The following is a 21,715-nucleotide window of genomic DNA, read 5'->3' as shown; positions in this document are numbered from 1 at the left end:
GTCTTAGAAAGAAAAAAGAAAAGAAAGTGTTAATCCCCCTATGGGAATCTCCTCTTCTCCTGCCCTCTCCGGAACCTCACTTGTCAGTTCTTCCTCCCACTTTCCTGTATCTTTAACCTATCCCCCACTTTTAGCTCCTTCCCATCATAATTTAAATTACTCAAACTTCTTCTGTTTTAAAAACCTCTCCCTAAACTCAGTGAGAGGTCTCCTGCACACCCATTGAGCCATCTGCTCTCCCTGGTGCCTTCTCTACAGCAGCCTGAGCCATGTCTGTAATCCATGAATCTCATCATGTTACTCCCCCATTTACATCACTTCTCCTTGCCTCAGGGATTAAGTCCAAACTCCTTAACAGCCCCTGTTCTGCCCTGCCTTGCAAGGCAGCCTCACTGTTTGCCCCTCTCCATTTCATCTGCTATGGAGTCCTACTGAGCCTCATCTGCCCTTTCAATGCACACTCTTTCTCCTCTGGGAGTCTCGGAAGTGGGTAATATCCTCTGCTTATAATATGCTTCCCCTTAAACCTCTACTCTCTTCCTAGCTAGCTTCGACTCCTCTGTCACTTGTCCGCTTTGGCATTACCTCCTCATAGAAGACTTCTCTGACTCCTGAGATTCTCAGGAGCATGGCAGGTGAGGTGCTCCTCCCATGAATGGATGGAGATTAGGGAGTGTGTGTTATTCATGCTTAATTCACCAGTGCTTAGCTGAGTACCTGGCATAAAATAGTTACTGTGGTGGCCAAAGTAATAACCCCCACTGCCACCAATTGCTCATGTCCTATGTTACACAGCACAATTACATAGGAAGGGGGAATTAAGAGTGCAGATAAAATTAATGTTGCTCATCAGCTGACCTTAAAACAAGATTATCCTGGAGTATCTAGGAGAGCCCATGTAATTACAAGCATTCTTTAAAACTGGAAGAGGGAGGCAGAAGGTTAAGAACCAGAGACGGTGGGCACAATGGCTCATGCCTGTAATACCAATACTTTGGGAGGCCAGGGCAGGAAAATCCCTTGAGTGCAGGAGTTCAAGGTCAGCCGTGGCAACATACTGAGGTCCCATCTCTACAACAAAATAAAAACAAAATTCACTGAGTGTCACGATGCTTACCTGTAGTCCCAGATACTGGGAAGGCTGACATGGTAGGATTGCTTGAGCCTGGGAGTTTGAGGCTATAATGAGCCATGATAGGACCACTGAACTCCATCCTGAGTGACAGGGCAAGGTCCTGTTTCTAAAGAAAAAAAGGACATTGGAATCAGGGTCCTCTCCATCCTGAGGTGCCTACAAGGCATCTCTCTCTGCAAACGAGTAAACATCACCCTCCAACTCCTTACAGAGTGGAGCAGCAGGAAAACTCCTTCACCTCATTTCTGTGCTGTTTGGGAGACCTGGACAGCCCAATAACCAGCTCCTTGCTGATGAAGCAATCAGGAAATGGCTCGAGTTGAGCTAAGGAGAATTTGGATCCTTCCTTTGGTTCTCAATAGGCAGGATAGGGGCCAGGCATGGTGGCTTATACCTGTAATCCTTGCACTGTGGGGGGCCAAGGTGAGAGGATTGCTTGAGGCCAGGAGCTCAAGACCAGCCTGGGCAACATAGCAAGACCTGGGTGGCATACACCTGTGGTCCCTACTACTTGGTAGGATGAGGTGGGAGGATTGATCACTTGATCCCAGGAGTTTCAGGCTGCAGTGACCCATGATCACACCACTGCACTTCAGCCTGGGTGACAGAGCCAGACCATGTCACAAAAAGTTAGAAAGAAAAAAGAAGAGAGAGGGAGAGAGACTATACACAGGCACCACCACATTTGGCTAATTTTTAAATATTCTGTAGAGACAAGGTCTTGCTAGGTTGCCCAGGCTAGTCTAAAACTCCTGGCATCAGGCTGGGCATGGTGGCTCATGCTTGTAATCCCAGCACTTTGGGAAGCTAAGGCAGGCAAATCATCCGAAGTCTGGAGTTCGAGACCAGCCTGGCCAACATGGTGAAACTCTGACTCTATCAAAAATACAAAAATTAGCTGGGCAGTAGTGGCGTGTACCTGTAGTCTCACCTACTCGGGAGGCTGAGGCAAGAGAATCACCTGAACCTGGGAGGTGGAGGTTGCAGTGGACCCCATCACTGCACTCCACCCTGGGTGACAGAGCGAGACTCTGTCAAAAACAACAACAACAATAACAAAAACAAAAACAACAACAACAAAAAAAACTCCTGGCATCAAGACATCTTCCTGTCTTAGCCTCCCAATGCCCTGGGATTATACTGTTTCCTATAATTGAAGACACTTGTTCTTATACTGCTTTAAGGTATAAAGGAAGAAAAAAAAAAAACAGATAATGGCAAACGTTGGTGAAGGCCGGGCATGGTGGCAGCCTGTAATTCCAGAACTTAGGGAGGCTGAGGTGGGCAGATCACTTGAGGCCAGGAGTATGAGACCAGCCTGGGCAACATGGTAAAATCCCATCACTACAAAAAAATATAAAAATTAGCCAGGCATGGTGGCGTACACCTGTAATTTTCAGCCACTCAGGAGGCTGAGATGAGAGAATCACTTGAGCCTGGGAGGTCAAGGCTGCAGTGAACTGTGATGGCATCACTGCACTGCAGCCTGAGAGACAGAGCAAGCCCCTATCTAGAAAAAAAAATGTCAGTGAAGATGTGGAGGAATTGGAACCTACATACATTACTGGTGGGAACATAAAATCGTGTAATCATTTTGTTTGGGTATTTCTTTTCTTGTCATTTTAATTGGATTTTTAAAAAATCAACACAGGGTTTCACTATCTTGCCCAGGCTGGTCTTGAATTCATGGGCTCAAGCCATCCTCCTAGCTGAGCCTCCTGAGTAGCTGGGATTACAGGTGTGAGCCATTGCACCCAACTGGTGTAGCCACGTTAGAAAACAGTCTGGCAGTTTCTCAAAAGGCTAAATGTACAGTCATCCTATAATGCAACAATTTCACTCCTAGGCATATATCCCAGAAAAATAAAAATATATGTCCACACAAAAACTTGTACAACAATCTTCATAGCAGCATTATTCATAATGACCAATACATGGAATACACGGAAACAACCCAAATATCCGCCAACTGATGAACAGATAAACAAAATGCAGTGTATCTCTACCATGGAATACTGCCATAGAAGGAATGAAATATTGATACACACTATGACATAAAGGAACTTTGAAAACACCGTGCTAAGAGGGAAAAAAAGCCACAAAAGATCACATATTGTACAATTCTATTTGTCCAGATTAGGCAAATGTATAGTGACAAAAAAATTAATCAATGGTTGCCTAAGGCTGGGGGCGAAGGTAGGTGGGGAGAGTAGGAGGTAGTGGCTGAGGGGTATGGATTTCTCTATAGGGTAATGAAAGGTTCTAAAAGTGACTGTGGTGATCGATGCACAGCTCTGTGAATATTCTAAAACCTACTGAATTGCAGATTTCAATAAATAAAGTGAATGGTATGTGAATATTTTAATAAAGCTATTATGTAAAATAATAATAATAGGGGGCTGGGCACAGGTGGTCATGCCTGCCTGTAATCCCAGCACTTTGGGAGGCTGAGGCAGGAGGACCACTTGAGGTCAGGAGTTTTGAGCCCAGTCGGAGCAACGTGGCAAGATCCCGTCTCTATGATAAAAAATTAGCTGGACATGGTGGCACATGTCTGTAGTCCCAGCTACTTGGGAGACTGAAGTGAGAGAACCGCTTGAGCCCAGGAGTTTGAGGCTACAGTGAACCATGATCATGTCACTGTACTGTAGCCTGAGCAACAGAGCAAGACGCTGTCTCTGAAAAGGAAAGAAAACAAATGCAAGTTTTTATCACTTTGTGAGTGTAGCCAAGTTGGAGGAGAAATAGACAATAATAAAAGAGCACTGAATAATGACGGTGAGTGGCTGGTTAGGCTCAGTTGCTAGCTAAATGGCTTCTAAAAAAATCAATAAAGTTACAGCTCTGGGGACAGTCATGTAGTCAAAGAATGAATGCTAAATTCATTACAAATGCCCATGGTCTTTATTTACATGCCTTCTAGTGAAAAATTCCTAAGTGCCTAAATAGCAAGTCTGCAATGATAGCAGCTGTTTATTAAAGACTACAAAAAAGAAATGGAGGCCGGGCGTGGTTGCTCACATCTGTACTCCTTGAATTTTGGGAGGCTGAGGCAGGCAGATTGCCTGAGGTCAGGAGCTCCAGAGGAGCCTGGCCAACATGGTGAAACCCCATCTCTACTAAAAATACAAAAATTAGCTGGGTATGGTGGCGGGCGCCTGTAATCTCAGCTACTCGGGAGGCTGAGGCAGGAGAATTGCTTGAACCCAGAAGGTGAAGGTTGCAGTGAGCCAAAATCGCACCATTGCACTCCAGCCTGGGTGACAAGAGAAAGACTTTTATCTTAAAAAAAAAAAAAAGGAAAAAAAGTAATGGCATCTTCTTCAAGAATTACATCGTGTTTCATGATAAAGAAGCTCTAATTTTGCATTTGTTCAAGTATTGATGAGATTTAGCCAATATGACACCCATCTTGGATAAAATGCAAACAACACAATTTCATTTTCTCATTAACAAAACCGATTAAGTAGTCTAATATCAATTCTGATCTTATTAAAAACTGATCAGATTAAAAAAATTATGGAATTATGGAGCCAATAAGATGTTACAACCTGTTCCAAGGGGAATTCCAAAATCCACACATATCTGAGACCATCAAGTATGATGAAATATATTTGATTACTATATTGAAAAATAAACTGATTACATAGCCAACAATTGGACAGGGGTCTCCTCATCCACAGCCACACAAACCCAATCATGCAGCTATGTGGTTACAAGGCCTACATAGCCTAGAAGGGACTGGTCTGACTTGAGATTTCATTTTTATTTGTATTTTGAGACAGGGTCCCACTCTGTCACCCAGGATGGAGTGCAGTGGTATAATCATAGCTCACTGCAACCTTGAACAACTGGGCTCAAGAGATGCTCCTGCCTCAGCTGCCCCCATACCTGGGAATACAGGCAAGTACCACCATGTCTGGCATTTTTTTCATTTTTGTAGAGAGAGAAGTCTTGCTATGTTGCCCAAGCTGGCCTCAAACTCCTAGAATCAAGAGATCTGCCCATCTCAGCCACATGAGTAACTGGGGCCATAGGTACATACCATCATGCCTGGCTATATTTATTTTATTAAATTAATTTTTTTTATTTTTGTAGAGAGGCGGTCTTGCTGTGTTGCCCAGGCTGCTCTCAAACTCATGGCCTTAAAACATATTCCCATCTCTGCCTCTCAAACTGTTGGAACTATAGGTGTGAGCCACTGCACCTGGCCTAACTTGAGATTTCTTTTATCTAGCATCCTTTACTTGGTAGGATTGGGAAAGGCAGTAGTGTTTTTTAAAATTACTTAATAATTCAATCAGAATCAAACTCAACCTTGACCACTGCCTTCTCTCACAGCTCACATCCAGTCTGTCAGGAAATCCTACTGACTGACTTCAACATGTATCCAAGCTCTGACCATCTCTCACCGCCACCGTGAACCCGGTCAGGATCACTATCATCTCCCAGCGGGATGTTGCCACAGCTTGGCCCCCATGCTTCTACCCAAATCTTCCCATAGTCTTTCTCAACTTGGCAGCCAGGTCGTGCTTTTAAATCAGGAGACAGATCACATCGCCTCTCTGCTCAGAAGCCCTCGGTGGTTCCCATTTTAGTCAGAGTAAAAGCCAAAGCCCCAGCAATAGCGTCCCAGGGCTTACACGATCTGTACCGATCCCAGCCCAGCAACTCCCTGGCCTCCTCGCTGACTTCGCTCCCTCTATCTCTTTGCTCCACTGACCTCTTTCCACAGCCTCAGACACACCAGAGAGTTTCCTCCTAATGCCTTTATCCTGTTGACTCAGCCTACAATGCTCTTCCCTCAGCACCTTGGCCAGCTCCATCACCTGCTTCAAACTTTTGCTCAATATTCACTTATGAGGCCAACCCTGACCACTCTACTTAACACTGCCATCTGTCCCCATTCCCACCATGCTCATTTCTTTCTTTCTTTCTTTTTGAAACAAGGTCTTGCTTTATTGCCCAGGCTGGAGTACACTGGTGCAATCACAGCTCACAGCAACTTCAACCTCCCAGGCTTAAACAATCCTCCCGCCTCAGCCACCCTAGGAACTGAGACTACAGCTGCATGCCACAACACATGGCTTTTTTTTTTTTTTTTTTTTTGAGACGGAGTCTCGGTCGCCCAGGCTGAAGTGTAAGGGTGCGTGCGATCTTGGCTCACAGCAATGTCTGCCTTTTGGGTTCAAGTGATTCTCTGCCTCCCGAGTAGCTGGGATTACAGGCACCCACCACCACACCTGGCTAATGTTTGTATTTTTAGTAGAGATGGGGTTTCACCATCTTGGCTAGGCTGGTCTTGAACTTCTGACCTCGTGATCCACCCTCCTCAGCCTTCCAAAGTGCTGGGATTACAGGCGTGAGCCACTGAGCCTGGCCTTTTAAAAAAATTTTTTTTAGACATGAGGTCTCATTATGTTGCCCAGGCTGGTCTTAAGCTCCTGGGCTTAAGCGATCCTCCCACCTCAGCCTCCTAAGGTTCTGGGATTACAGGCGTGAGCAACTGTAACATGAGGTCCCAGCTTCATGTTCATTTTTTGTTGTTGCTACAACAAAGTACCCTACATTTAGTGGCATCAAGCACCACAAATCTACCATCTTACAGTTCTGGGGGCCAGAAGCCCAACTAGGTCTATTAAGGCTAAACTCAAGGTGTCAGAGGGGCTGCATTCCTTCTGGGGGAGGCTCTAGACAGAATGTGCTCCTTTGCCTTTTCCAGCTTCTAGAAGCCACCCCCATTCCTTGACTTACCTCGTGACTCCATATTCAAGGCCAGAAGTGCAGCATCTTCAAATCTCCCTCTCTGACCTCTTCTTCCATTACCACATCACTTTCTCTAATTCTGACTCTCCTATCACCTTCTCTTATAAAGATCCTTGTGATTGGTGGGTATGGGGGCTCCCATCTGTAATCCCAACATGTTGGGAGGCCAAAGAGGAAGGATTGCTTGAGGCCAAGAGTTAGAGATCGGCCTGGGGAAAATAGGAAGACCCTGCCTTTACAAAATTAAAATTAAAATCAGCTGGACATGGTGATGCACGCCTGTAGTTCCAGCTACTGGAGAGGCTAAGGTGGGAGGATTGCTTTAGCCTAGGAGGTCAAGGCTGCAGTGAGCTATGATCACATCACTGCACTCCAGCCTCAGTGGCAGAGTGAGACTCTGTCTCCAATATAAGAAAAGAAATATACATTTGGTCTCTGCCCCTGGTTCCTGGCATAGAGCTTCCAAAGCTCTTATAAAGCCCTTCGTGACAGAGGTAACAGGAGCATTTTCTGTTTTGATATTTAGTCTTAGTCCCAGGTTCCTGACACAAGGGCCTCTAAGGTCTTTCAGATCTGCAGCATGGTAAGAATGCATGTGGGATGCTGTTGAGCTAACAGGGTGGCTGCAAGCTCCTAGACTGCTTCAGGAGGAGGGCTAGCTGCCAGAGAAAGCAACCACTTTTTTTTTAAACGGAGTTTGGCTCTTGTAGCCCAGGCTGGAGTGCAATGGCACAATCTCAGCTCACTACAACCTCCACCTCCCGGGTTCAAGCAATTCTCCTGCCTCGGCCTCCCAAGTAGCTGGAATTATAGGGATGGGCCACAATGCCTAGCTAATTGTTGTTATTTTTAGTAGAAATGGGGTTTCACCATGTTGGTCAGGCTGGTCTCAAACTCCTGACCTCAAGTGGTCCATATGCCTCAGCCTTCCAAACTGCTAGGATTACAGGAGTGAGCCACCACACCTGGCCCCAACCACATTTTTTGAGGCTTGGAACTTTCAGCCTCACCTGCTGAACTCCAGGAGGCAAAAGGAACTGGAGATTGACTTAACTACCAATGGCCAATGATTTTATCAATCATGCCTCCATAAAAACCCAAACAGCAGGGTTTGGAGAGCTTCTGTGTTGCTAAACACAAGGAGGTCCTGGGAGGGTAGTGTGCCCAACAGAGGGCATGGAAGCTCTGTGCCCCTCCCCACTTACCTTGTCCTGTGCATCTCTTTCATTGGCTGTTCCTCAGATGGAGCCATTACATTGAGCCAGTAATAGAAAATAAGGTGGCCAGATGCGCTGGCTCATGCCCGTAATCCCAGCACTTTGGGAGGCAGAGGTGGGCGGAATCACTTGAGCCTAGGAATTTGAGACCAGCCTGGGCAACATAAGAGGACCCCATCTATACAAAAAATAAAAGAAATTAGCCAAATGTGGTGGTGGGAACCCTGTAATTCCAGTTACTTGAGAGGCTGCAGCAGGAGAATCACTTGAGCCCTGGAGGTTGAGGCTTCAATGAGCTATGATTGCACCACTGCACACCAGCCTAGACAACAGAGTGAGGCCCTGTCTCTTAAAAAGAAAAGAAAAAAACCTGTTTTTCTAAGTTCTGTGAGTTGTTCTAGTAAATAATTAAACTCAAGAAGAGGGTCATGGGAAACCCTGATTTCTAACTGGTTGGTCAAAATACAGGTGACAACCTAGGACTTGCAACTGGCATCTGAAGTGAGGGTGGTCTTGTGGGACTGAGCCCCTAACCTGTGGGTTCTGCGCTAACTCTAGGTAGTGTCAGAATGGAATTGTGGGATACGCGGTTGGTATCCAGAGAGTTGGAGAACTGGTGTAGAAACTCTGCACACACATTTGGTCAGAAGTCTGTGAGTAGAGAGAAACGTGTTGCGGGAAGTCAGGGACCCCAGACAGAGGGACCGGCTGAAGCCACGGCAGAAGAACATAAATTGTGAAGATTTCATGGACATTTATTAGTTCCCCAAATTAATACTTCTATAATTTCTTGGGCCTGTCTTTACTGCAATCTCTGAACATAAATTGTGAAGATTTCATGGACACTTATCACTTCCCTAATCAATACCCTTGTGATTTCCTATGCCTGTCTTTACTTTAATCTCTTAATCCAGTCATCTTCGTAAGCTGAGGATGAATGTCCCCGCAGGACCCTGTGATAATTGCGTTGACTGCACAAGTTGTTTAAACAGTATGAAACCTGGGCACCTTGAAAAAAGAACAGGATAACAGCAATTTCAGGGAACAAGGGAGATAACCTTAAACTCTGGCTGCCTGTGGGCTGGGTGGAACAGAGCCATATTTCTCTTCTTTCAAAAGCAAATAGGAGAAATATTGCTGAATTCTTTTTCTCAGCAAAGAACATCCCTGAGAAAGAGAATGCATCCCTAAGGGGAGGCCTCTGAAATGGCCGCTTTGGCTGTCTTTCAGTCTTTTACATGGCTGTCTTTTACAGTCTTTTAAATGGCTGTCTTTTACAGTCGTAGATAAGGGATGAAATAAGCCCTGGGCTCACGTGGCGCTCCCAGGATTATCAGGACAAGGAAATTCCGGCCTAATAAATTTTGGTCAGATGGGCTGTCTGCTCTCAAACCCTTTCTCCTGATAAGATGTTATCAATGACAATGCGTGCCCGAAACTTCATTAGCAATTTTAATTTTGCCCCGGTCCTGTGGTCCTGTGATGTTGCCCTGCCTCCATTTGCCTTGTGATATTTTATTACCTTGTGAAGCATGTGATCTCTGTGACCCACACCCTATTCGTACACTCCCTCCCCTTTTGAAAATCACTAATAAAAACTTGTTGGTTTTGCGGCTTGGGGGGCATCACAGAACCTGCCGACATGTGATGTCTCCCCTGGACACCCAGCTTTAACATTTCTCTCTTTTGTACTCTTTCCCTTTATTTCTCAGACCGGCCAACACTCAGGGAAAACAGAAAAGAACCTACATGAAATATCGAGGTGAATTTCCCCCGATATCACACGGGCTCTTCTCTCACCTGTCTACCTGCTTAACTGCATAGGCGAGGCAATGCATGGTGCTCATGAACAAGGCAAGCATTAAAGTCAGACCAGACTAACATTTGACTCAGTCTTAATATTCAGGTGAGCTTGGGCAAATCGCTCATTAACCCCAAGTCTTCATCATTTTGTGCATATAATGGGGATAACTGTGGCACCCACCTGTTTTTGTGAGAATCAATGAAATATTATGCTTGATGTTATTGTGATCATGATACTATCTGATAAGGGCAGTGATGCATGATAACATCAAAAAATTAGAAACTGTAATGAGGTCTCTTGGGCAAAATTCCATACAAGCAAATTACTGTCTCTACAAAGCATTTCTGCCACAATTAATTCACCATTCCCTGAATAAAATGTGCCATCTTCATTGTTCAGGTCTGTATAGTGCTGGTTTCCCTGCCTGGGCAGCTCACTCCATCCCATCCCAGCCCAATCCCCATCCCTCCACCTCCCCCTTCCCTCCCCACTCTCATACTACTCTTCCTTATCTTACAGGAATTGGCTTCAATGTCACCTTAACTGGAAGCTTCTCTCCCTCTCCAGAAGAGCTTCCCATTGCACTTGATGCACGCACTATTATTTGATCATTTTTGAGTTACAGTCCAAGTCTTTTTGTACCTGAATAACATGTTGCCCAGTCAGTTTCTCTTCCTGGATTCAGAAGTCTTTCATGGTAGGTCCAGCTAGAAGTGACAAAAAGACATTAAAAAAAAAAAAAGAGGGATGACACAGACAGACATCAGCACTTAAAAGTTTTAAACGATATGTGAAAAACAAAATTTAAGGGCTCCTAGGAGAAATGTAGGAGGGAAGGTGTTACTGGGAAATATGAGAGAAGGTTAATTTTTATTTTATTTTATTTTTAGAGAAAGGGTCTTGCTTTATCGCCTAGGCTGGACTGCAGTGGTGCAATCACAGTTAACTGCAGCCTCAACCTCCAGGGCTTGAGCAATATTCCCATCTAATTTTTATTTTGTTTAAGAAATGCAGTCTTGCTCTTAGCAAAGCTAAAGTGCAATGGTGTGATCATAGCTTACTGCAGCCTCAACCTTCTAGACTCAAGTGATCCTCCAGTCTTAGCCTCCCCAGTAGCTGGGACTACAGGTGTGCACTGCAACGTGTAGCTCTTTTTTTTATTTATTTTTAGTAGAGACAAAGTGTCACTATGTTGACCAGGTTGGTGGTGATCTCCTACACTCAGGCAGTTCTCTCACCTCAGCCTTCCAAAATGCTGGGATTACAGGTGTGAGCTGCCACACCTGGCTGAGGGGGTTAATTTTTAATTATATAAAGAGCTCAAAGCAAATATTAGAAGGAGCCTAAATGCCTCCAGCAGTTGACTGGTACTGGTAAATTGTGATACATCCATAAAATAAAATATTATGCAACCATGAAAAGGATTAAGATAGATCAATAGGTATTAGCACAAATGTCCACGAAATATGAAAATATGAAGTGATGTTCAATCACCATGTATGTATCTTGAAGGATATGGCCCATTTTCTCAATTGCAATTATTTCCTGAGATAAGATTATGGGTCTCAAGAGTGAAGGACATTTTTCACTTATTTAAAAGTATTTATTATTTTTATAATTTAATAAAAGATTAAACAGATCATTGAATTAGTAAAAGACAAAGTAACTCTATAAATAAATGGAAAAGACACAGATACCCCAGGCATGGTGGCTCATGCTTATAATACCAGTACTTTGGGAGGGGGTGGTGGGGGGATTGCTTGAGGCCAGGAGTTCCAGACCAGCCTAAGAAACAAAGCAAGACCTCGTCTCTAGTAAAAATAAAAAAATAAAAATAATTGGCCAGGCATAGTGGCATGTGCCTGTAGTCCCAACTACTGAGGTGGAAGGATCACCTGAGCCTAGGAGGTCAAGGCTGCAGTGAGTTGAGACTGTGCCACTACACTGAAGCCTAGGAGACAGAGCGAGGCTTCATCTCAAAAAAAAAAAAAAAAAAAAGGACAATAAAGAAATAAAGCTAATAAGCTAACATAAGGAAAGATAAAATATGTGACAAATAGGCTGGGCGCATGGCTCACAGCTATAATCAAGCACTTCGGGAGGCCAAGGAGGGTAGATCACGAGGTCAGGAGTTCGAGACCAGCCTGATCAACATGGTGAAACCACGTTTCTACTAAAAATACAAAAATTAGCCAGGCATGGTGGCATGTGCCTGTAATCCCAGCTACTCAGAAGGCTGAGGCAGGAGAATCACTTGAACCTGGGAGGCACAGGTTGCAGTGAGCCGAGATCACACCACTGCACTCCAGCCTGGTCGACAGAGCGAGACTGCATCTCAAAAAGAAAAAAGAATGGGTGACAAAGTAATAATATGAGGTCTTTCATTTATCACACAGAAAACAACTTGTTAAATTATAATACCTGTGTGGGCGAAGGTGCAGTGAAATGGCCATTTTCTTGTAGTATTAGTGGTGTTTAAAATGTATATAAGCCTTCCAGCATAAAGCTTGGAAATTTTTTTTAAATCATACAGACAGTGACTCATTATACTGCCTCCTCCAACTCCTGGCCTCAAGCAATCCTCCCACCTCAGCCTCCCAAAGTGCTGGAATTACAGGCTGACAGCCACCATGCCTGAAAGCTTTGCAATTTACATCAAGGGTAATAAGAATGCTCATGCCCTGTAACTCACAGTAATCTCACTTCTGGAAATTTCATCTTTGGATATAATTCAACCTAAACAAAAGGTCATATGCACAAACACAGTGAAAATCTGGGAGTAATTTTTTTCTCTTTTTTTAAAAAAATATGGAATGCTTCACAAATTTGCATGTCATTCTTTCACAGAGGCCGTGCCAATCTCTCTATTGTTCCAACTTAAGTATGTGTGCTACTGAGGCAAGCATGAGTAATTTAAGATAGAGTGGTTAAGTGAAATAAGGAAGATTATGGAGAATTTAAAAATCTATGCTATTTATAGGCACCTAGTAACAGCTCAGTAAATATTAGCTGCCACTATTATTATTTTTATGGTAATTTCACTCAATTAAAAACTGTCATTAAAAATTACCATTGTCATGGAACGTAATGTCTCCTACTGTATAATTGTAAAAATAGATACAATTTGTCCCTTGGTATATGGGGGGATTAGCTCCAGCTCTCCCATTTCTGTGTATACCAAAATCCACGCACACTCAAGTTTTCGAAGTCAGTCCTGTGGAATCCACATATAACACAAATGGGAAAATTAGTGAGGTGTGGTGACAAGCACCTGTAGTCCCAGCTACTTGTGAGGCTGAGGCAGGAGGATTGCTTGAGCCCAGGAGGTTGAGGCTGCAGTGAGCCATAATTGCACCACTGCACTCCAGTCTGGGCAATAGAGTGAGACAGAAGGTTGACTTTTTAATAGAATTTTTCTGTTCACTTGAAGATATGGTCAGGATTGTGGCATATGAAAATTCTTCATAAAATAACTATCTAATCCAATTAATGCTGGAATTGGGAACAGCAGAAGTGTCATCTCAGAGCTACTCACAATGAAAGGTGATGTCTGGGGCTCAGGTGTGTTGAGGTCCCCATGCCTGGACTATGGGTGCTGAGTGGGATTTACTTGTCCATCCATTTTCTATATTCCAGCACTGGGAAACTAGGGTTTATCCATCTTGATAAGATGTCATTTAAATTCCACTTCGCAAGAACCACAAATGGAAGAAAGGCCATGAAACTGCAGGACAGTACTTGTTCTCAAGGGAATCTTCAGCTTAGGTGGCTCTGTAAGAGAGAAATTACATTGTTGAAAAATCGTCGCAGGTCAGGTGAGGCGGCTCATACCTATAATCCCAGCCCACTGGGAGACTAAGGCAGGAGGATTCCGTGAGGCCAGGAGTTCAAGACCAGCCTGAGCAACACAGTGAAACCTCATCTCTACAAAAAATTAGAAAATGAACTGGATGCGGTAAAACATTCGTATAGTCCCAGCTACTCTGGAGGCTGAAATAGGAGGATCACTTGAGCCCAGGAAATGGAAGCTGCAGTGAGCTCTGATCTCACCACTGCACTCCAGCCTGGGTGACAGAGTGAGACCCTGTCTCAAGACACACACACACACACACACACACACACACACACACACACACACACACACACACTCTCAGTCTGTCCAGCCTTGACTAATCAAAAGGGCCTTCTGGTTACAGAAGAGGTATGCTCTTTTGTAGGACAGGGAGAGACCAGCAAGCTTGTTCACAGACTTTTCCTCATCCTCTGCTTAGTTTTCCAAGAACCCTCACAGTGGAAATGGAGTCTCTGGGAAAACGACCTAAATCTTTGGGTTACCAGGGGAGAAATATGCCTCCTTTGTCAATTAATAAATGGAAAATCTGCCTTAAAATCCAGGGAGTTCTGCTAGAATGAATCACTCCCTAAGACCCTGACCTATGCATGGAACATGAAAAACTGAAGTTTAACTGGGCACAGTAGATCACGCCTGTAATCCCAGCACTTTGGGAGGCTGAGGCGGGCGGATCACCTGAGGTCAAAAGTTCTAGATCAGCCTGGCCAACATGGTGAAACCCCGTCTCTACTAAAAATACAAAAATTAGTTGGGCATGGTGGTGGACACCTGTAATCCCAGCTACTCGGGAGGCTGAGGCAGGAAAATCGCTTGAACCCGGAAGGCGGAGGTTGCAATTACTTCTAGAAGAATTTCCATTAGCCCTCTGAAATCCTTCAACATTCATGAAGGCCAAAGAGTTTTCACCTAATTTAATCTGATGGGTATGTGACCAGAGTCTTTCTAGGGAATAGAGACTCCCAAACAGTTCAGCTGGGAAGTGAGGAGAGAATTTATTACTCAAAATCAAAGGGAAATGAAAAGAGGCCACCATAGAATGTCATTATTCTTTCTTGGCGGGGAATGGATTCCAGAGTCATTCTGTGACCTTTACATGACCTCCTTATTAGCATCTAAAAGCTTCCAGTGTAGGATGCAGCCAGCTAGGTTCTCTTCTAATGTAATAAAATTTGCTTCAGCAAATCTTATGCAGAGCCATCTCCAGGCTCCAGAAACAATAGGCTATAAATTACTGGATCTCCCATTTGATACAATGAAGTATAAGCACCGTCCTGAATGACTCCTCTACATACTACTCTGGGTGGCTTGAAGTGAATTTGATACAAGAATTGCAGCGAGCGCAAAGCAGAGCTAGATCTAGGATTAATGTGCTTGGGCCCAGCTCCTCACTACTCACCTATGAGTCTAGTTCCAGAACCCAAGTAGAGGGTGGGGAAACAAGGCTCCTGACTTTTTTTCCCTAATATCTGCATCTCTTTCACATTTCTTATCTCCTTGTAAAGAAACTAAACAGGCTCAACTGAAATAACTAAATGATTAAACCCTATACAGAGAATCTCCAAAGACTGACAAAATATCATTCAAGACTGTTACACAGACAACCTTGAGGATGACTTGATGTACCAGTGATCTACAATATTTGGGATCATTCTAAATTCCCATCAAGGATCTGCCTATATCAACAAAGGAGCCAAGGACCAACCATTCAAATGGGCCCTGCTGCCAAGCCTTTTTTTTTTTTTTTTTTTTACAATGCCATCTCTTCATATTGTTCCATTTAACAAAACTGCAGCCCTTCACCTATCCTTAAGTCCCTTGGCCAATGGTACAGAGCCAGAGTATGCTACTCCCTAGCAGGAAATCAACAGGATGACCTACTAAACACCATTCATAAGATGCTAAGACCCATGAATTGCAACAGGAAAGAAAAGACAGAGAATTAGTCAGACAGGTACATGCTGTGCCAAAAATGCACTACAGCCCCCACCCAATTCTGCCTAATCCTAGCTGGGCTGACACCAACCTGATGAGACAGGCCTATAAGATCTCAAACTAAAACAGAAACTCCTGAACTGGGTTCTTTCAAACCCAGGGAGCAGCAGTAAATCATTAAAGAACATATAAGTTCTTAAGGTGAGGGAGAGTTTCAGATAAATGGAATTCTGGTAGAACACAGGGCCCAAAGGAGCAAAAGTTAACCTAAGCCCAGGTAGAATCTTGTTTACTAGAGTATTAGGCATGGGTTGGGGCAACTATTCTAACCAGAGAAACTGGCTTCAGTGAGGGCAAGTTGGCAATCCAAGGTATAGCATGCATAGGGCTGGCAAAATTCAGGGTGACTGAAGCAAAAGCTTCAGAACCAGAAAGACCACATCTGGGGGTAGAGCACAAAACTCTCAAGAGATGAATCTTTGTAAGAGTGAGGCAGAACTATATAGCAGTTTTAGGAGATCTGTTGGTGCCCAGCAAGAGCTCCAAATGGGCTATATGCAGGGATACAGGCTGTAGTCTCAGGAAAGGAGGTTCACAAAAGTCATTCAGTCCAAGACCTCAAACTGTGTTCTCTACTAAAAGGAATCAAGGTTCCCTAGAGAAATGGCTGACTCCATGTATGGTGCAGTATATTGATCCTGGAACATCTTTTTTGCCAGAAAGCAAGGAAGCGATCAAAGTCCAACAGGATCACATCAAAAAGACATGAAAGTCAACTTGAAGAGATAATTATTAACCTAGATGAGACAATGTAAGCATCCAAAACAATAAAGACTGCAATGGCCTGAAATACATCAAATGCAAACAATAATCTATGAGTTCATAATGGTATTCAGAAAAAAAACTACTGGTCAGTAGAGGGAAGGTTACTAGGTCACTAACTTACTACTCTGAAAAGTGACTTAAGATGAGAGGTAGGGTGGAGAATTAGCTATTTATTCAGTCTTTCCTGTACAAACAAAAATTTTTAGGGAGATTGAAGCAGACGAAACAAATCTGGAAAAATGGAGGTAACTGCTTAATCTGCGGGTTGGGTGCATGGAGGTTCAACATATTTCTTTTGTGTATATTTGAACCCCCTACAAAAAAAGCACAAGACAGAATGTGAGCCAAGCAGCTTAGGGTTTAGGCAAGGCTTCTGCCTACAAGAGACACTAGGATATGAGGGGTAGTTTTAGCCCTGATGGGCCGAGCCAACTGGAGGTATATAGGGAGGTGCTAAATTGCTGAGGTATCATGTTGCCCAGCACTTGATCAAATCCTAGATCCTAGGTCTGCTTGGTAGCATGCTTCCTAGGTAGTGGATCTGAGGCTACCTATAGAACTTCCTTTGCAGTCATAATTCGCTCAGAAACTACAAAAGTGCTTGCTCTTGAAAATGGAGTCTTTGTCCATTTCATGCTTCTATAAAAGAATACCACAGACTGCATAATTTATAAAAAGGAAAAAAGGAAGGAAAGAAAAAAGGAAGGAAGGAGGGAAGGAGGGAAGGAAAAGAAGGAAGGGAAAGAAGGGAAGGAGGGAAGGAAATGAAGGAAGGGAAAGAAGGAAAGGAAGGAAGGGAAAGAGAGAAAGAGGGAAGGAGGAAGGGAGGGAAGGAGGGAGGGAGGGAGGGAGAGAGAGACGGAGGGAGGGGAAGGGAAGAAAAGGGAGGAGAAGGGAAAGGAGGAAGAAAAGGAAAGGAAAGGAATAAATTTTATTTCTTAACAGTTCTGGATGTTAGGAAGTCCAAGGTTGAGGGGCCTGCATCTGGTAGGTGTCTTCTTGCTGCATCATCCCACTACAGAGGGCAAAAGGAAAAGAGAGTGCAAGAAAGCAAGAGGGCAAAAGGGCTGAACTCTGTTTTATAATAAGCCCACTCTGTGATTATTAATCTATTACCACAATAACAACATTAACTCATTCATGAAGGCTATTTTATTAGGCCCCACATCCCAACTGTTGCATTGGGGATTGAATTTCCAGCACATAAACTTTGGGGGACACATTTAAACCATAGCAGAGCACTTAGGTTAATTCAACTAAGAGGAGCTGGGAAAATCAAAGGCATGAGAAAGACAGCAAAAGCTAGCAGAGAGAAATGCATAGGTTAAGGAAAAAAGTCACAGTGAATCCTGTAGTGCAGGCTACTTTATCAAAAGCACCTAAAAAAGATCTCATTAACTCCCCCAGCTCACCTCCACCCACATCTAAAGAGCCACACACAGCACCACCAAAGGCAGCACAATGAGAACAGCATTCTCCTCAACAGACAAGCTGGGAGTATCTAGCCACCTGACCTCAATAGCTCCAGAACAGCCCTAAAACAGTTCCTCCCTAACCACCACTCAAGTCACCAGCTTGGAAAGTATTAAGAAAACCCAAATCCTGACACACCACTATGAAACAACTTAAAACAGCAAAGAACAACCCATTTAAACAGCAATGCCAGCTGCTGGGAAAAAAAGGAACAATGAGTAGAGGAGAAACAGACCTCTTGGGGTCCACCAAGACCCAGTCTCTCAGCTTCAGCACTTTCAAATGCAAAATCCATACCCCTCTGGGGCCTGTGGAGCTCCACAAGGCATGTTGTCCTCAAAGATAAATGAGCAGGCAAGCTGGCTAGAAAACCACTAAGGGTATTATTCTTTAAAGAATCTTTACAGGGTCAAAGAGGAATGGGTCTTAACTGGCTATGTGAACTCCCCACAGATTCTGAGGATGATGTCAGTATCCCTTTCCAGATGTGTTTAACACTTTGCAGTCACTTGTATTCCTGCCACTGAGTGCCAGTGCTTTGCTAATTTGAACTGATTCCAGCTCACGCTGACCCCAGCTCCCTGGATGTTACCATTAGCCAAGACTGTCACCCATACTGTACCCTTTCAAAGAGTCCTAAAAACAGCTCTTCACCTACTCTTCCAAGACAAGTAAAAACGTCTGCCAAAGAAATGGGGAAAAAAGATTCAGAGAGTGAAAACAATTAATATACTAACAAGAGAGCAAAAAGCAAAGGGGGACGAGAAACTAGGAAAATCATAGATGGGCTCACACCTATTTCCAAAGCTGGGCTAATGTCCTTTTGCTTGTGTCCGAATAAGGCACCAATTTTAAGCTGCTAATGAAAAAAAAAGAAAAAGAGAAAGAAGCAGGCCCAGGCTGGGCGCAGTGGCTCATGCCTGTAATCCCAGCACTTTGGGAGGCCGAGGCGGGTGGATCACCCAAGGTCAGGAGTTCTAGACCAGCCTGGTCAACATGGTGAAACACCATCTCTACTAAAAATACAAAAAATTAGCCACGCATGGTGGTGCATGCCTGTAAATCCAGCTACTCAGGAGGCTGAGGCAGGAGAATTGCTTGAACCTGGAAGGCAGAGAATGTGGTGACCTGAGATCACGCCATTGCCCTCAAGCCATGGCAATGAGAACAAAATTCAGTAAAAACAAAACAAAACAAAACCACCATAAAATAGCTCAGATTTAATTAAATACAACCCTAGTGGTGAATGACTAAAGATGGATTACTCATAACAGAGATGACAGTCCAATAAGAATCCAGGAATCTTACCTTTTAATAACAAAAAAATCCTTTCCTTCGAAAGTAACATCCTCTCAAGGCCAGGAATTCCATTAGTAGAAAGCCTTCCTAAAAAACAAAATTCCTGGCCAGGCATGGGTTCACGTCTGTAATCTCAGCACTCTGGGAGGCCGAGGCGGGAAGATCACTTGACGTCAGGAGTTCGAGACTGGCCCGGCCAACATGGCGAAACCCCATCTCCACTAAAAATACAAAAATTAGCCTGGTGTGGTGGTAGGCACCTGTAATCCCAGCGACTTGGGAGGCTAAGGCAGGAGAATTTCTTGAACCCAGGAGGCAGAGGTTGCAGTGACCAGCAAGGTTGCGCCATTGCACCCCAGCCTGGGCGATAAGAGTGAAAACTCCATCTCAAAAAAAAAAAAAAAAAATTCCTTTGGGAAGGCCTTCTACATAAAAATCTTCAACATGAGACTGGAAAAAAGGGTATGGGATCATCACCGGACCTTTGGCTTTTACAGCTCGAGCTATAAGAACAAAAAGAAAAAGGGATATCATTTAAACACAGTATGTAGAATAATTATTGAATCTGTACTGGTCTTTAACTTTTACACTTTGATCTTTCATTCTGTTATTGTGATTGAGTCCAAAGAAAAATAGTATGAGTAAAATAAAAAGAACACCAAAAATGCTAATATTCTGTTTACCAAAGTCTGTAGTGAAATATCCCATTAAATCCAAGTGCAGTGACACACCCATAATCCCAGCACTTTGGGAGGCTGAGGCAGGTGAATCTCCTGAAGTCAGGAGTTCAAGGCCAGCCTGGCCAACATGGTGAAACCCCAACTCTACTACAAATACAAAAATTAGGCAGGCGTGGTGGCAGAGGCCTGTAATCCCAGCTACTTAGGAGGCTGAGGCAGGGAGAATTGCTTGAACCCAGGAGGTGAGCTTGCCATGAGCTGAGATCATACCACTGCACTCCAGCGTGGGTGACAGAACAAAACTTCAACCTCCAAAAAAAAAAAAAAAAAAACAGCTAGCAGGTGACATTTGCTATGGGGAGACTAGGGATATGATCTTGCTGCAATCCTTCCATTTTAGTAAATCTAAACAGTGTGAATCCATTCTGTTTCGTCCCCACTCCACTCCAGAGCCAAAACAAGAAGAAATCAATTATATTTCTAGTTCTTTAAAAACATATCTAACTAAATCATCTAATTAAAAGATAATATGCATGGTACCATACTCTAAAAGAAAACTTATGTCCTGCATATCACAGACATTTGATGAATTCTTATTCAGTTGACTGGTGTAGACTTCAATAATAACCTGTTCAATGCATTATGCCAGATGAATCTTGCATCTCAAAGGTAGAACAAATATTGTTCTTTCAGTTTTGTCTACCCATAAATGCGATATTTACTAATAAAAAGAAAATGAGTTTATTGTTCTAGAGAGTATGAGAATTTTGACAACATGAATTCTCCTGTCCTAGGACATAATTAATACTTAGAGGCACACTATTTCATGTGGAAGCTACCATTAAATCAATGTTAAGTGTTAATTACCTCACATAATCTTCTAATCTGACTTAAGACTGAAGACGTACCTCACAAAGCTGATTTATCAAGTTGTAAATCTTCACCTGTTGAATTCATAACTTCATGTCTGAAAGGTGAGAATAAATACTTAATATTCACTAGGCAGTATTCAGCAAAGTAATATCCACTAGTACATATTTAATATTTCATCATGAACTGCGGGTGTGAAGAGAAAAGACAGGCTGGGCACAGTGGCTCACACCTGTAATCCCAGCAGTTTGGGAGGCCGAGGCAGGCAGATCATGAGGTCAGGTGTTCGAGACCAGCCTGGCCAACATGGTAAAACCCCGTCTGTACTAAAAGTACAATAATTAGCTGGGCATGGTGGCAGGCACCTGTAATCCCAGCTACTCGGGAGGCTGAGGCAGGAGAATTGCCTGAACCCAGGAGGTGGAGGTTGCAGAAACCATGATCACGCCACTGCATTCCAGCCTGGGCAAGAGAGCAAGATTCTGTCTCCATCAATCAATCAATAAAAATATAAGGAGGAAGCATTTACTGTGTATTTATATGTCTGGTATTATGTGAAGCACTTTACTATCTTATCAAATCTTCGGGACAGATCTTCAGTTCTCATGACCACAAAAGAGGACACTAAAGCTCAGACAGGAGAAGAGACGTGGCCAGCCTGTGTCCCCAGGGCCTATGGTCTTACCACTAGGTTACAGTGTTTCCAGATATCACATGTTGTGAGATTTTTGCTTTAAAATGAACCAAAAAAAAACCAAAGGCGAAAAAGGCATAAGCTATTAAAAAGTGGGAGAAACACTAAGAGAACCTTAAGCATGTAATTAAAAATATTATGGAAATGTTATTGAATTCATTAGCAAA

At 43.5% G+C, this 21,715-nt stretch overlaps 1 long non-coding RNA gene and 1 other non-coding gene across 3 annotated transcripts; both read right to left on the bottom strand.

Moving 5' to 3' along the window:
• Positions 1-598: 598 nt before the first annotated feature.
• LOC115930814 (uncharacterized) lies at positions 599-20,948 on the bottom strand. 2 transcript variants are annotated; one of them, XR_008672083.2, is made up of 6 exons: positions 20,893-20,948; positions 19,314-19,807; positions 13,458-13,693; positions 10,565-10,629; positions 8,107-8,296; positions 599-1,241 (listed from the first exon to the last, which is right to left on the bottom strand). It is a non-coding gene; the product is annotated as an uncharacterized lncRNA (long non-coding RNA). The 2 variants fall into 2 exon arrangements; XR_008672082.2 differs by lacking the exons at positions 8,107-8,296; positions 20,893-20,948 and adding an exon at positions 20,852-20,884.
• Positions 12,725-12,828, bottom strand: LOC115930857 (U6 spliceosomal RNA). The gene has a single exon (XR_008672274.1). It is a non-coding gene; the product is annotated as a U6 spliceosomal RNA (small nuclear RNA).
• Positions 20,949-21,715: the final 767 nt, after the last annotated feature.

Source organism: Gorilla gorilla, chromosome 16, assembly GCF_029281585.2.
Source record: "Gorilla gorilla gorilla isolate KB3781 chromosome 16, NHGRI_mGorGor1-v2.1_pri, whole genome shotgun sequence".
Lineage (NCBI taxonomy): Eukaryota > Metazoa > Chordata > Mammalia > Primates > Hominidae > Gorilla > Gorilla gorilla.
The sequence above is the reverse complement of the archived record's forward strand: the minus strand, read 5'-3'. Positions and strand labels throughout refer to the sequence as shown.